We start from the raw sequence: 14,727 nt of genomic DNA on the forward strand, positions 1-14,727 counted from the left end.
GATATAGAACTACCAAAAGGAATAGTTTCTAATTCATTAATTTTGTCTTTATGTATATATAAATCTTTTAGAAACTTTGCATATTTAGGTACCTATTGAATAACATCAAAAAGGGGAACATTACCTCAACCTTTTTGAATATTTTTACCATTTTGGGATTAGGTTCCAACTGCTTCCTGGGCTTCCTTGCAAGTTGTGGAAATAGAATAGGAATAGCATTTTCTACAGTGTCTGCGCCCTTTGGTGCTTCTTCCTGTGATTGAGCTTCTTCTTCTTCAGCCATGTCCTGTATGTCCTCTTCCTCCTCAACATCTTCTATTTCCACTACCTCTTCAGTTGAGGCGTGTTCTGGTGGGCTTGGCTCCTCCTGATTCCTCTCTTGCAATGTGGTTCCAGACCTTAGGGTGATGGCATTAATGCCACCTTTTGGATTGGGTAATGGTTGAGAGGGGATTCCACTGGAGCTCAAAGGCTGGTTATTGGAGTTATTCATTGATCCAATCTGTGAGACAAGAGCTTGCAAGGTAGAGTTCAGACCATTTAGAGTAGAAGTAAGGTTGTTTTCCATGGCCTATTGTCTCCGATCAATAGATTGTAGTAACTCATCATTAGAAGATGAAGAAGGACAAGTGATCTGAGAGGTCTGCTGTTGGTTGTGCTGTGATCCTTGGAATTACCTCAGGTGAGGTGCTCTGTAAGGCTGGTTCTGGTTCTGCTGCCTGTTGTTGTTATTATTCCACCTCTGATTTCCCTGATTGTCTCTGCCTTCTCTATTATTGTTGTCCTCCAGCTCTGGTTAGAATTATCTCTCCAACCTTGGTTTGAATTTTCCTGCCATCCGTGGTTGTAGTTGCCACCTTGATTGTATCCTTGATTGGGATGGTCATAGAAGTTATGAGTGGCTGCCACAGTGTTGTCTTCCTGCTGGAGTTGCGGATATTCATCAGTATAATGGCTATAATCAGCACAGATTCCACACACTCTCTGTGGGACTAACTGTTGGCTTTGCTATGGTGGAGAAGGTTGAGCTTGCTGAGCTTGTTGTTGATTCAATTGCATCTGCTTCAGTAAGTTGGTCATTTCACAGATACTCTGAGTTAGAGCAGCAGTCTCTCTGTTAGAGGATACTTCTGCAATAGCTTTTGAACGGCCTTGTTTCTACTTGTGATTCTGAGTAGATTCAGCTAAGTTGCTGATCAATTGCCATGCCTCATCAGTGGTCTTGTACTTTTTCATAGACCCATTGCTAGCACTTTCCAATGTGGTCTTATCTTGGGGTCTCATGCCCTGTGTGACGTAGCCGAGCAACACTATCTTGTCAATCATATGGTGGGGACATACTTCTAGAAGATTGTTGAAGCGCTCCCAATATTCATAGAGAGTCTCGGATTCGTCCTGAACAATCATGGAAATGTCTTTCCTTAGTTTGTCAGTAACTTCAGCTGGGAAGAATTTTTCCAAAAATTCTCTTCTGAGCGTATCCCAGTCAGAAACAGTTGCTGCGGGTTGAGTGTAGTACCACTCTCTCGCCTTTCCCTCAAGAGAGAATGGGAAGGCTTTTAATAAAATTGAAGTTTCATCTGTACCATCACGCCTGACAGTAGAACAGGCTGCTTGGAAATCTCTCAGGTGCTTGATAGGCTCTTGAGCAGGTAAGCCATGAAACTTAGGCATCAAATTGAGCAGTGCAGTCTTTATTTCAAAGTCTGTAGCCACTGCTGGATGATGCACTTGAAATGGTTGCATTGTGAAATCAGGGGCTCCAGCCTCCTGGATAGTAATTCTCCTAGGTGCTGCCATGTCACCTACACGTAAATAAACCGAATCAGCAGAAAGGGAGCTTGTTTCTTCCTCAAGTGACGTTTCAGATTCGCCCTCAGAGAGGACTAACCAACGCCGAGCTTGCCTTATTCGTGAGATAGTTCTTTCAATCTCAGGATCAAATACTGGCAAGCTTGGATCAGGAAGTGAACGCGTCATTTAACAAAAGAAACATGTAGCTCATAGTAGCAAAATAAAATGAAATGCAAATAAATAAATTCCAATCAACAACTTAGCACTCTATTGCAACTCCCCGGCAACGGCGCCAAAAATTGGCGTGGTGAAAATTGGCGAGTTAAGAAATTGTTATAAGAGATACGTTGCAAGTACAGTCCTTAACCAACCGAAAATCCGTTTATCAATTTAGAAGGGTTGTCACAAAATTAAAATTAAAATACTGGGAGTATGAATCCCAGGTCATCTCCCAATGAGTTGCAGAAAAGGTGTGCTATTTTATTAATCAAATGTTTTCTGAAATGAGTTGAGTTGATAAATAGGAAATTAAATTAGAGAATTTATGTAATTTAAATAAAAACCTTGACTGGGAGTAGATTAGTTGGAAGCCCTATTCTTGTTGGAGTACTCTCAAGATTAATTGATAATTGAAGGTTGTTTTGCTTAGTTATCCCTTACTAGGTAGAGGAAAGTCAAGCAAGTTGGAAAGCTATTTCTATTCACAAGTTCTAATCCTCTCCCTTGGGAAGGACTAGTGTCAATGACTAGAGGGCGATCCAACAATAAACTCAATTACAATTTTTCTTTTGAGTAATCCAACTCAAGGTTTCCTTTCAATCTTCTCCCAATCAAGTTATGAAACTACTCGCTCATTATGAATGTAAATTTCACAAAATAAGGAAGAGAAATACTAAAAGACATAATAAATAATAATCAAAAGGATCAATTAAAAATAAAAGTAGTTCTTGTATTAATAAATTCTAAAAATAATCCAATAATAATTCTGAATAAATTGAAGACATGGAAGAGTAAGATACAAGTAAGGAAACAAACTAGAATGACGAATTCTTGACGGAGGTAATAACTCTTCTCAATGTCCCAATTCAAAAAGCAATAAAAACGAAATTCTAAGAACTATCAATGTATAGAGAGAAAACCTAGAGGAGAGGTAAAATCAGATCTAAAAACTAAGATTATCTAGAATGAATGTTGTCCTCCGGTCTCTGCATGTTCCTTGGCTGTAATCTGCTTTTTCGGGCCGAAAATTGGGTCAAAACAGGGCCCAAAATCGCCCCCAACGAATTCTACAGATTCTGCAGATAGCGCATGTCACGCGATCGCGTCATCCAGGCGTTCGCGTCATTCAGCGTTTTGCCTTGCCACGCGTGCGCGTCGTCTACGCCTTCGCGTCACTGGTGCAGTTTTCAATCCGTGCGGTCGCGTGAGCTATGCGCCTGCGTCACTTTTCGCTGGTCATCTCCTTCATTTCTTGTGTTCCTTCCATTTTTGCAATCTTCCTTCCTAATCTCCAGGTCATTTATGCCCTATAAAGCCTGAAACACTTAACACACAGATCACGGCATCGAATGGAATAAAGGAGAATTAAAATACAAAATTAAAAGTCTCTAGGAAGCAAGTTTTCAGCCATAAAGTATTTTTAGGAAGGAATTATAAATGCATGCTTATTTAATGAATAAGTGGGTAAAGATTTGATAAAACCACACAATTAAATACAATGTAAACCATAAAATAATGGTTTATCAACGGCGTTGGTGTGCAAAATTGAACTCTGCACAACTGAACCAGCAAGTGCACCGGGTTATCCAAGTAATACCTCAGGTGAGTGACGGTCGAATCCCACGGAGATTGTTGGATTGAGCAAGCAATGGCTATCTTGTAAATCTCAGTCAAGCGATTAGAAAAGATGGTTGTTTGTTTGAAAGCATAAACGAAATATTAAAGAACGAAATACCAAATTGATGAGAAAATAGTGATAAGGATTCAGTTAAGGCTTCGGAGATGCTATTTCTTTTTGGATTAACTTTTCTTACTGTCTACTTCAATAACGAATGATTCATTCAATGGCAGCCGTAAGTGACTAACTCATGTCCTCTCATCAAGTTAATATCTTCTAAACCACAGCAGTCCACCATATCCGAGTAACTCATGTTCTCTCATCAAGTTGACTCATGGCTTCTCACTGTAGCCGAAGATAAAGCTCTAAACAATCCACTCCCCTTCACGATCCTACTCAAAATACCACAGACAAGGTCGGATCTTCTGGATTAGAGAATGCTACTTTTTTTACTCTAGCCTTAGCACCACAGAGACCTCAGTAACCCACAGTCAATGGGATTTCATGTCACGTATCCAAAGATGCCCAAGTACTCTGTTGGAATCCGCAATGCATTCTCTAGCTTTAGTTCAATGCTATCTGGGTCAGGACTCACACGAAACCCATGTAGAACAAGGATGAATGTCACAGTTCACCCCTAATTCATTAAGATTGAAGAACGAGAATTCATAAGAGAATAGAATCAAACATATTGAAATAGAAACAATAATATTATTAATCCATGAGAATCAACAGAGCTCCTAACCCTAGCTTAGGAGGTTTAGTTGCTCATAGCTTACATAAAATAGTGTGTAATTCAAAAATAGGTTGGAAGAAGATGAGGAAGAAGATCCTAAACATGGGTGATCTTCTCCTTTAAATACTAATCTAATAACTAGAGATTAGAGAAATAAGATAGACTGGACTCTTAGTGCAAAAATCCACTTCTTGGGCCCACTTAGGGAGTGTCTGGGCTGAGCTTGGGGTGACTCCACGTGCTGGGACTCCTCTTGGGGCATTGGACGCTAGGCTTTCTCCCTTTTGGGCATCCAAACGCCAGTTTGCTCCCTTTGAGGCGTTGAAACGCCAGACAGGCTCCAGAAATACCGCGTCAATTGAACATCTGTAGCTCCAGAAATGCTAGTTCGAATGGAGGAAGGTCAGAATCTGACAGCATCTACAGCCCTTTCTCTATCTCTGAATCAGACTTTTCCAATACTTGCCAGAATCACCCAAAAATCACCTAGAAACATAGGAAAAACAAAAAAAAAACTCAAAGTAGCATCCAAAAAGTGATTTTTGCACTAAAACCTACTAAAAATTAATAAAACTTAACAAAACATAACTAAAAACTCTATGAAAAATAATCCCATAAAGCGTATAAAATATCCGCTCATCAGAACACCAAACTTAAACTGCTGCTTGTCCCAAAGCAACCAAAAATAGAGTAGGATTAAAAGAAAGAGAAGGAGATAATAAATCTTAGAGTTTTCAATGAAGCTCAGCTCCAATTGATGAGAGGGGCTAGTAGCTATGTTTCTTCTGAATAGTTTTGGCATCTCACTTTCCTTTGAAGCTCAGAAGTATTGACATCTTTAGGAACTCAGAATCCGGATGATATTATTGATTTTCTAAGTTTATCTTTTCTTGATTCTTGAACACAGCTTCTTTTTTAGCCTGGTCGTGACCCTAATCGCTTTGTCTTCAAGTATTACCACCGGATACATAAACGCCATAGACACTTAACTGGGGGAACCCTTGGATTCGACTTTAGCTTTGCTTAAAGTCCTAGACAGTGGTGTCCAGAGTTCTTAGGCACATTCTTTTGCTTTTGGGATCACGACTTTAACTGCTCAGTCTCAAGCTTTTCACTTGACACTTTCACACCACAAGCATTTAGTTAGGGGAAGCAGCTCATTTGAACTTTTTAGGCCTTATTTTTGACCCTCCTAACCATTGATGCTCAAAGTCTTGGATCATTGCTCTTGCCTTTTGATTTTAAGAGCTTTTGGCTTTTCCTTTTATTTTCTCTCTTTTTTTCTCGTTTTCTTTTCTCTTTTTTTTTTTTTTTGCTGCTTTTTCTTGCTTCAAGAATCAATTTTTTTTGGATTTTTCAGATTACCAATAATACTTCTCCATTTTCATGATTCTTTCAAGGGCCAACATACTTTACTCCAATATCAAATATGCACCGTTAATTCATGCATTCGGAAAGTAAAAGCAAGGCCACCACATCAAAATAATTAGAATGATTTATGATAAACTTAAAATTCATGCATCTCACTTTTCTCTTTTTTCGAACAGATTTTTCTTTTAAGCAGTGAGAGATATATGGAATATTTTATATCTTAAGACAATACAAAAAAGATGATCATGCAATAGAAACAGGGAACAGACAATGAAATACAATGGAGAAGAAAAAATTACATAAAAATAACATAAGCCTTGCTCCCTGGTTGGCGTTCAACGCCAGATTCTACTCCCCATGGGGTGTTTGAACGCCGAAGGACTCCCTTCCAGGCGTTCAACGCCAGGTCTCTGCTCCCTGTAAGGCGTTGAACGCCCTTGCTACCTCCAGGGTGGCGTTCAATGCCAGCTTCTGCCCCCTGTAGGGTGTTGGATGCCCATGATGCCCCCTGGTGGCGCTCAACACCAGCTAGGGGTCTTCCCAGGGTGTTCTGCTCATCCTCTTTCGCTGTGCTTATTTTTGTTCTAAGTACTGTACATGATCACAAACATTAGAAAGCAAAGGAAACAACTATGAAAACAACTTAATATAACTCAAATAGAAATAAACTTAAGGAAAAAAAGAAATACTCTAATCTTGGTTGGGTTGCCTCCCAACAAGCGCTTCTTTACTATCACTAGCTTGATGAACAGCTCCTTTACAGAGATGGATAGGGGCTCAGAACTTCGCCCCGTACAGTAAACTTCCTCCTTGTGCTCTCATGGATGAGCTCTACATGTTCTAAAGACAGGATCCTATACACAGTGTGTGGAATAATTGGACTGTTAGTGAAAACCACTCTCATTCCAGGCGAGAGGTCCTCGGTGGGGATCTTCTTTCCCTTCCAGCTTTTAGGAAAACTTTCTTCTTACTGCCGTCCTTCTCAGAGCTTGATGATGGTTCCCCCAGACCAAACTTAGAGTTGGTATCTGGGGGTTCTATTAGGCTCTATACTGAGAGAATTGGTGGAAGCACTAAGTGCTTGTCAATTGTGCATTCTCCAAATGTAAAGTGAGATTTATGAACCTAGAACACAAGACCATCCTTATTCAGTTGCAGGACTAGTTCCCCTCTTTCTACATCAATCATGGCTCTTCCAGTGGCAAGGAATGGCCTTTCAAGGATGATGGACTCATCTCTGTCCTCCTCAGTGTCAAGAATTACAAAATCAACTAGGAGATAAAGGTCTTCAACCTTCACTAGGACATCCTTCACCATGCCACATGCCTTTTTCAGTGACCTGTCTGCCATCTCTAATGAAATATTGGCAGCTTGCACCTCTAGAATTCCCAGCCTCTTCATTACAGAGAGATGCATGAGGTTGAAGCTTGACCCAAGGTCACACAAGGCCTTCTCGAAGGTGATTGTACTTATGGTATAGGAAATCAGGAAGCTTCCAGGGTCTGGCCTCTTCTAAGGCAGCTACCTCTGAACCAGGGCACTACACTCTTGGGTAAGTACAGGAGGTTCCTCCTCCAATGCCTCTGTTCCATAGAATTTTGCATTCAGCTTCATGAGGTTCCCCAAGTACTGAGGAACTTGCTTTTCTCTAGTTTCCTCTTCCTCATCATGGAAGGAGTATTCTACAGACTCCATAATCTACAATAGGATATTTAAGGGGACCTCTATGGTCTTCTCATGAGCTCTGATTTCCTTCAGTTCTTCAACAGGAGGGTCCTTAGTGGGCATTGAACGCCCATCCTCTCCCATTGTGGCATTCAAAGCCACAACTTGCTCCTCATTGGGCGGTGAATGCCCAGCTACTCCCTTGCTGGCGTTCAACACCAGAAGCTCCTCTTTAGATTCAGCCTCAGCTTTCACAGTGAGGGCCTTGTACTTTTCTCTTGGGTTTATTTCAATGTTACTTGGAAGAGTGTTAGAGGGGATCTTAGGGTTCTTCTTACTCAGCTAACCAATCTATACCTCCAGATTCCTGATGGAAGACCTAGTCTCTGTCATGAAACTGTGAATGGTCTTAGAGAGACCGGAGACTATAGTGGCTAAGTCAGAGAGGCTCTGCATAGAAGTCTCCATCTGTTGCTGAGAAGGTGGGAATGGTCTGTTATTGAACCTATTCTAGTTTCTTCCACCTTGATTGTTATTGAAGCCCTGCCGAGGTTTCTGTTGATCCCTCCATGAAAAGTTGGGATGATTCCTCCATGATGAATTATAGGTGTTCCCATAAGGCTCATTGTTGGGATTTCCTGAGGTATCTCCCATATAGTTAACCTCTTCCATCATGGGTTGATCTGGATCATAGGCTTCTCCTTCATAGGATGCCTCTTGAGTGCTGGCAGCTGCAGCTTGCAATCCAGTTAGATGCTGAGAGATCATGTTGACCTGTTGGATCAGGATCTTGTTCTGAGCTAATATGGCATTCAGAGTGTCAACCTCCAGGACTCCTCTCTTTTGAGCCACCCCATTATTCGCAGGGTTCCTCTCAGAAGTGTACATGAATTGGTTATTTGCAACCATGTCAATGAGTTCCTGTGCCTCTCCAGGCATTTTCTTTAAGTGGAATGATCCACCAGCAAAGTGGTCCAAAGCCATCTTGGATATCTCAGAAAGACCATCATAGAATATATCTAGCATGGACCAGTCTGAAATCATGTTAGGAGGGCACTTTCTGATCAGTTGCTTGAACTTCCATGCTAAGCTTGCTCAACTTCTGAGGTGGAAAGAACTTGGTCAAGAATACATTAACCACCTTCTCTCAAGAGTCTAGTCTTTCCTTGGGCTGATAATATCGCTATAACCTAGCTACGTCCCTTACAGCAAAGGGGAAAAGCATCAGGTTGTAAATCTCTGGATCCACTCCATTAGTCTTGACAGTATCACAGATCTGCAAGAAATCAGAGATAAATCTGTTGGGATCTTCTTGTGGAAGTTCATGAAATTAGCAGTTTTGTTAAACTAGAGTGACCAGTTGAGGCTTCAGCTCAAAGTTATTTGCACCAATGGCAGGTATAGAGATGTTCCGTCCATAGGTCAGAAGTGGGTGCAGTAAAGTCACCTAGGACCTTCCTTGCGTCTCCTCTGTCATTGGGATTGGCTGCCATGTCTGTATTCCCAGCTTCTTGTTTGAAAAGCTTTGTGAGGTTTCCTCCAGAGTGTTGTGCTCTAGCTTGTTGTAGCCACCTCCTTAGAATCCTCTCAGGTTCACGGTCAAGATCAAAGAGAGGTTCTTTATCTCTGTTCTTGCTCATAAACAAGAAAAAGAAAATCAAGAAAGAAAGAAAATGGGAGTTTATATGTCAGAGTAGAGAGAACTCCCTGTGAGATATCTAAAGAAGAAAAAGAATTAAGGTAAAGAAGTGAGATAGAATTCGAAATAGAGGGGGTAGGAGAATTTCGAATTTTAAGAATAAAAAGGGAATAAAAAGGGAAATTATAATTAAAATATTTTTTGTTTTTATTTTATTTATTTATTTATTGATTTTCGAAAATAATAAGGAAATTAAAAGCTAAGACAACTAATTAACTAAAAAGATTTGAAAATTAAATGTGATTCTAAAAGTGGTTTTCGAAAATAAAAGAAAGAAAAAGTCAAACAAAGATTTTGAAATTCAAATTTAAAAGAAAGTAAAGATTTGAAATTTTAAAGTTTTAAATTTGAAAAGAAGATAAGATAAGTAATTTTTAAAATTTAAAAAAAAGATAAGATAAAGATTTAAAAAGAAAAAGAAAGATACGATTTAAAAATTAAAAATTTTGGAAATCAAACTTTAAAAGAGAGTAAAGATTTAAAAAGATAAGAAATTAAAATTTAAAATTTTAAAAGAAGATAAGATAGGAAGGATTTAAAAAGATATGATAAAGATTTGAAAAAGATTTTGAATTTAAATTTTGAAATTTGAATTTTGAAAAAGATTTGATTTTAAAATTTGAAATTTGAATTTTAAATTTTGAATTTTGAAATTAAATTTTAAAATTTGAATTTAAAATAAGATAAGATAGGATTTTTGAAATTTAAAGAAAGATAAAAAAAAAGATAAGATAAAGATTTGAAAAAGATTTGAAAAGATAAGATTTGAAATTCAAAAGATAAAGATTTCAAAAATTTAAACAAAGGTAAAAGAAATATATATATATATATATTGAATTTTCGAATTTTAAAGGAAAAGAAAAACAACTAAGAGACACCAAACTTAAAAATTTAAGATCAAATGACACTAATTTTCGAAACTTAAAGGAAAAATAACTAAAAGACACCAAAGTCAAAATTTTTAAAATCAAACAAGAAAAATTACCAAGAACAATTCAAATATCAAGAAGGGAAAATAAGAACACTTTTAAAAATTTAAAGAAAAAGATGAAAACGGACGGGACACCAAACTTAAAAACTGAGACAAGACTCAAACAAAAAATAAAGATTACTAAAAAAAAGAAAAAGTTTTGAAAAATTTTTGAAAAAGAAAACAAAAGACACAAACAAAAGAGAAAATAAACCATAAAGAATACCTAATCTAATCAACAAGATAGTCCAGTAGTTTGTCAATCTCGAACAATCCCCGGCAATGGCACCAAAAACTTGGTGCGCAAAATTGAACTCCGCACAACTGAACCGGCAAGTGCACCGGGTCGTCCAAGTAATACCTCAGGTGAGTAAGGGTCGAATCCCATGGAGATTGTCGGATTGAGCAAGCAATGGCTATCTTGTAAATCTCAATCAGGCGATCAGAAAAGATGGTTGTTTGTTTGAAAGCATAAACAAAATAGTAAAGAACGAAATACTAGATTGATGCGAAAACAGTGATAAGGATTCAGTTAAGGCTTCGTAGATGCTATTTCTTTCCGGATTAACTTTACTTACTGTCTACTTCAATAACGAATGATTCATTCAATTGCAGCCGTAACTAACTAACTCATGTCCTCTCATCAAGTTAATCTCTTCTAAACCACAGCAGTCCACCATATCCGAGTAACTCATGTCCTCTCATCAAATTGACTCATGGCTTCTCACTGTAGCCGAAGATGAAGCTCTAAGCAATCCACTCCCCTTCACGATCCTACTCAAAACGTCACAGACAAGGTCGGATCTTCTGAATCAGAGAATGCTGCTTTTCTTACTCTAGCCTTAGCGCCACAGATACCTCAATAACCCACAGTCAAGGGATTTCATGTCACGTGTCCAAAGTTGCCCAAGTACTCTCTCGGAATCCACAATGCATTCTCTAGCTTTAGTTCAATGCTATCCGGGTCAGGACTCACACAGAAGCCATGTAGAATAAGGATGAATGTCACGGTTCACCCTCGATTCATTAAGATTGAAGAACGAGAATGCATAAGAGAATAGAATCAGACATATTGAAATAGAAACAGTAATATTATTAATCCATGAGAATCAGCAGAGCTCCTAACCCTAACTTAGGAGGTTTAGTTGCTCCTAGCTTACATAAAATAGTGTGTAATTCAAAAATAGGTTGGAAGAAGATGAGGAAGAAGATCCTAAACATGGGTGATCTTCTCCTTTAAATACTAATCTAATAACTAGAGATTACAGAAATAAGATAGACTGGACTCTTAGTGCAAAAATCCACTTCTTGGGCCCACTTATGTTGTGTCTGCGCTGAGCTTGGGGTGACTCCACGTCATGGGACTCCTCTTGGGGCGTTGGACGCCAGGCTTGCTCTCTTTTAGGCATCCAAACGCCAGCTTGCTCCCTTTGGGGCGTTGAAACGCCAAGCAGGGGATGAGATGGGCGTTCAACACCCGTTTTGGGCCATTATTTCCAAAGATAAGTATAGACTATTACATATTTCTGGAAAGCTCTGGAAGTTAGCTTTCCAACGCCATTAAGACTGCATCAATTGAACCTTTGTAGCTCCAGAAATTCTAGTTTGAATGGACAGAGGTCAAAATCTGACAACATTTGCAACCCTTTTCTCTGTCTCTGAATCAAACTTTCCCAATACTTGCCAGAATCACCCAAGAATCACCTAGAAACATAGAAAAAATACAAAATTCAAAGTAGCATCCAAAAGGTGGTTTTTGCACTAAAATCTACTAAAACTTAATAAAACTTAACAAAATATAACTAAAAACTCTATGAAAATAATGCCAAAAAGCGTATGAAATATCCGTTCATCAGTCGCCAACGGGCATCATTGTCGCCGTGTCATCGTGTCACACCCAAAGGGCCATTAAGAAAGAGCCAAGGAGAGAAAGAGCGTCACGCCTACCATAAGCTCGTCAGAAGAGTTGTCGTCGTTGCGCCCAGCCACCATCGTCGTCATTAAGCTACTGCTGCAGCTGTCACACGCGACGCCGCCGAAACTCCCCTCACTGATGTCGACGCCAATCTAAGCAGAGGAGAAGAGGAAGACCAACGAAGAGGAGAGATTGAGGGGAAGAAGGGAATGTAACGTCGTTGTGGTTGATGCAACATTGCCGTCGGAGTTCCTCACCGCCGTTCTGGTCGCTGGAATTATCGTCAACGTTGCTATCGCTTGTTTTTGGTTCCTTTCTTTGTGTAGGTTGAGTTTCGATTATTACATTTTGCGATTAGAGTTGCTTTGGTTACTGCAAAAGTTGTTTGGAGCTGAGGTTGTGGCTGCCGCCATTGCGGGCCGAGAGAAAAAGAGTTTTGTCACGTAGTTGAGTCGCGATCGAGGTAGGGCCACTTTCCTTAAATTCATTTATTTTCAAAAATTGTTATAAGTCGATATTGATGCAAAAATATATTTTTAGTGATTATGTGAGTCTTATGGATTAACTGAGTTACTTTGAAAGAATGTGATTAGTTTACTTGACTGAATTCTTGATTGATTGAGTTGGCATTGTGATAGTTAATGAAAGTTTGATTTGGAAATCCGATTGGTATATTTATATTGAGGAATTGTTTGGTTTGAAATTGTTTGAGAACGCTGAGAATTCTGAATTATTGATGTTGTTGAAGTTGGTTTAAATTGGAATTGATGAGATTGGTTGATTGAAATCTGGATTTTGTTAATTTTCTTGAGTTGAGTGCTATTGTGGTGGTAATGGTTTATTGGAAGTGATTTGAATGATTGAAAGATATTTGGTTTAGATTGGTTGGGACCTTTGAAGAGTGGCAAAGTTCGAATTTTAGAGGAGATGCTGCCGAAATTTTTATAAAAATTGAAAATTTGGTTTGAAGTGTCATTTCAAAAAGTTTGTATTAAAGGAATATATTATTCGATTTTGATTTATTAAGAAAAGAAATGAATTTTGTTTTGGAGTTTTATTCATTAAGAAAAGTATTATGCTTTGAGTTTTATTGAGAAAAGTATAATGTTTTGAGTTCAATTTATTAAGAAAATGATTATGTTTTGAGTTTTATTTATTAAGAAAAGTATTATGTTTTAAGTTCAATTTATTAAGAAAAGGATTTTGTTTTGAGTTTGATTCATTAAGAAAAAGATTATGTTCTAAACTCGATTTCATATGAAAAGAACTATGTCTTGAGTTTGATTAAAGAATACCATTTTTAGAAGTTTTGGTGAATTTATAGTATTTGAATTTGATTGGTGGAGAAAGATGATTTTGAGTCTTTGAAAAATTATTGAGCTTGAGAATGAAGTCGAAAGGGAGCTTTAAGCAATTATTTCAAATTTGAGAAATGCTTTTGGGGATTTCAAATGGAATTGAGGAATAGATTTTCGAAGTTGATTTGAGACTTTTGATTTGGTGAAAAGGAGTTTTATGAAAGAGAAATGAATTTGGGTTATTTTTAAAAAGAGATTTTGATATTTGAGCTTCTGGGGTGGACGCGAGGATTGTGGTTTTGTCCCGCTTACTCCCAGTTGGTATTTGAGATTCTTGGTTGGAGATGAAGATGGTGGTGTTGTCCCGCTCACATAAAGGCGAGTTGAGATTAAGGATTCTCTCTCTTGCGGCGATAGACAAGTTGAGGTTGAGGATTCCCTCTCTTGTTGTGGTGGGTAAGCTCAAGATTGAGGATCCTCTCTCTTGTCGCACCAGGGAGTTAGATAGAAGGTTGAGGATTCTCTTCGGTTCAATTCTGTATTATTAATTTGATTTTTGGTTATGGTTATGATTAAGATTATGTTTGATTATCTTTGATTATCTATTAGTTTGTTCCCTACGCGTACGCGTGACCCCTTGTGCATGCGCACGTCCTTATATGCGTACGCACGCCCCTGTTTTCACCCAATTTACTTCTTTTCTTCTCTTCTCTTTACTCCTTCTCTTCTATTCCCCTCCACCCCTCTCTTCTCTTGCTTTAGCCCTCTTCTCTACTTGTTTCACTTTGTTTTGTTTGTATTCAATTTTTATTTTGGTAATTAGATTAATTTTAGTTTAGTTGTTTGTCAATCAAATAAGTTGCAAGTGTTTATTTGACATTTATTGGGTTGCTTCTTGCTTGAATTTGGTTTCAAGTTTGATGAATATATGCACTGAGCATCAAGTCTTTGTTTGATTGCCTAATTGAATTGTGAGTTTGATTCATATGTTGTCATGACCATATGCATTAAACTTTATCCTTGTTTGGCATCTTGAATTGTGCACTTTTACCTTAGTGAATTGAGTTGAGCTACTTAGTCATCATGGTTCTTAAGTGAATATAATCATATAACAAGGTATTTGTTCCTTGTTAATGCTTTGCATTTTTTGAGTTGACTTGACTTGATTTATATCAAGACTTGTCACTTTTTGTAACAAGCACCTTATACATGTGATTCCTAAGAATGAATAAGTAGTCTCTTTTCATCATTAAATTAGTTATTGTATGTTGTGCTAATTTTTATTATTCTCGCACTTTCACTTGCACAATTTCAATACCCAATATCTCAATTACTCAATTCACTTTTGTGGTTACCTAGGGCTACTTGTGCCTCAAGTTTGCTTATTCTTTACTTGCACCCAAGGCTTTTTAATTGAGGAACATGCTATTTCTTTTGCTTTT

At 38.2% G+C, this 14,727-nt stretch overlaps 1 non-coding gene across 1 annotated transcript; it reads left to right on the forward strand.

Annotated features, from left to right (window-relative positions):
* Positions 1-1,320: 1,320 nt before the first annotated feature.
* Positions 1,321-1,428, forward strand: LOC148553011 (small nucleolar RNA R71). Its single transcript, XR_015893859.1, has one exon. It is a non-coding gene; the product is annotated as a small nucleolar RNA R71 (small nucleolar RNA).
* The last annotated feature ends 13,299 nt before the right edge of the window (positions 1,429-14,727 follow it).

This window comes from Arachis ipaensis, chromosome B7, assembly GCF_059453495.1.
Source record: "Arachis ipaensis isolate K30076 ecotype BB chromosome B7, ASM5945349v1, whole genome shotgun sequence".
Taxonomy (NCBI): Eukaryota; Viridiplantae; Streptophyta; class Magnoliopsida; order Fabales; family Fabaceae; genus Arachis; species Arachis ipaensis.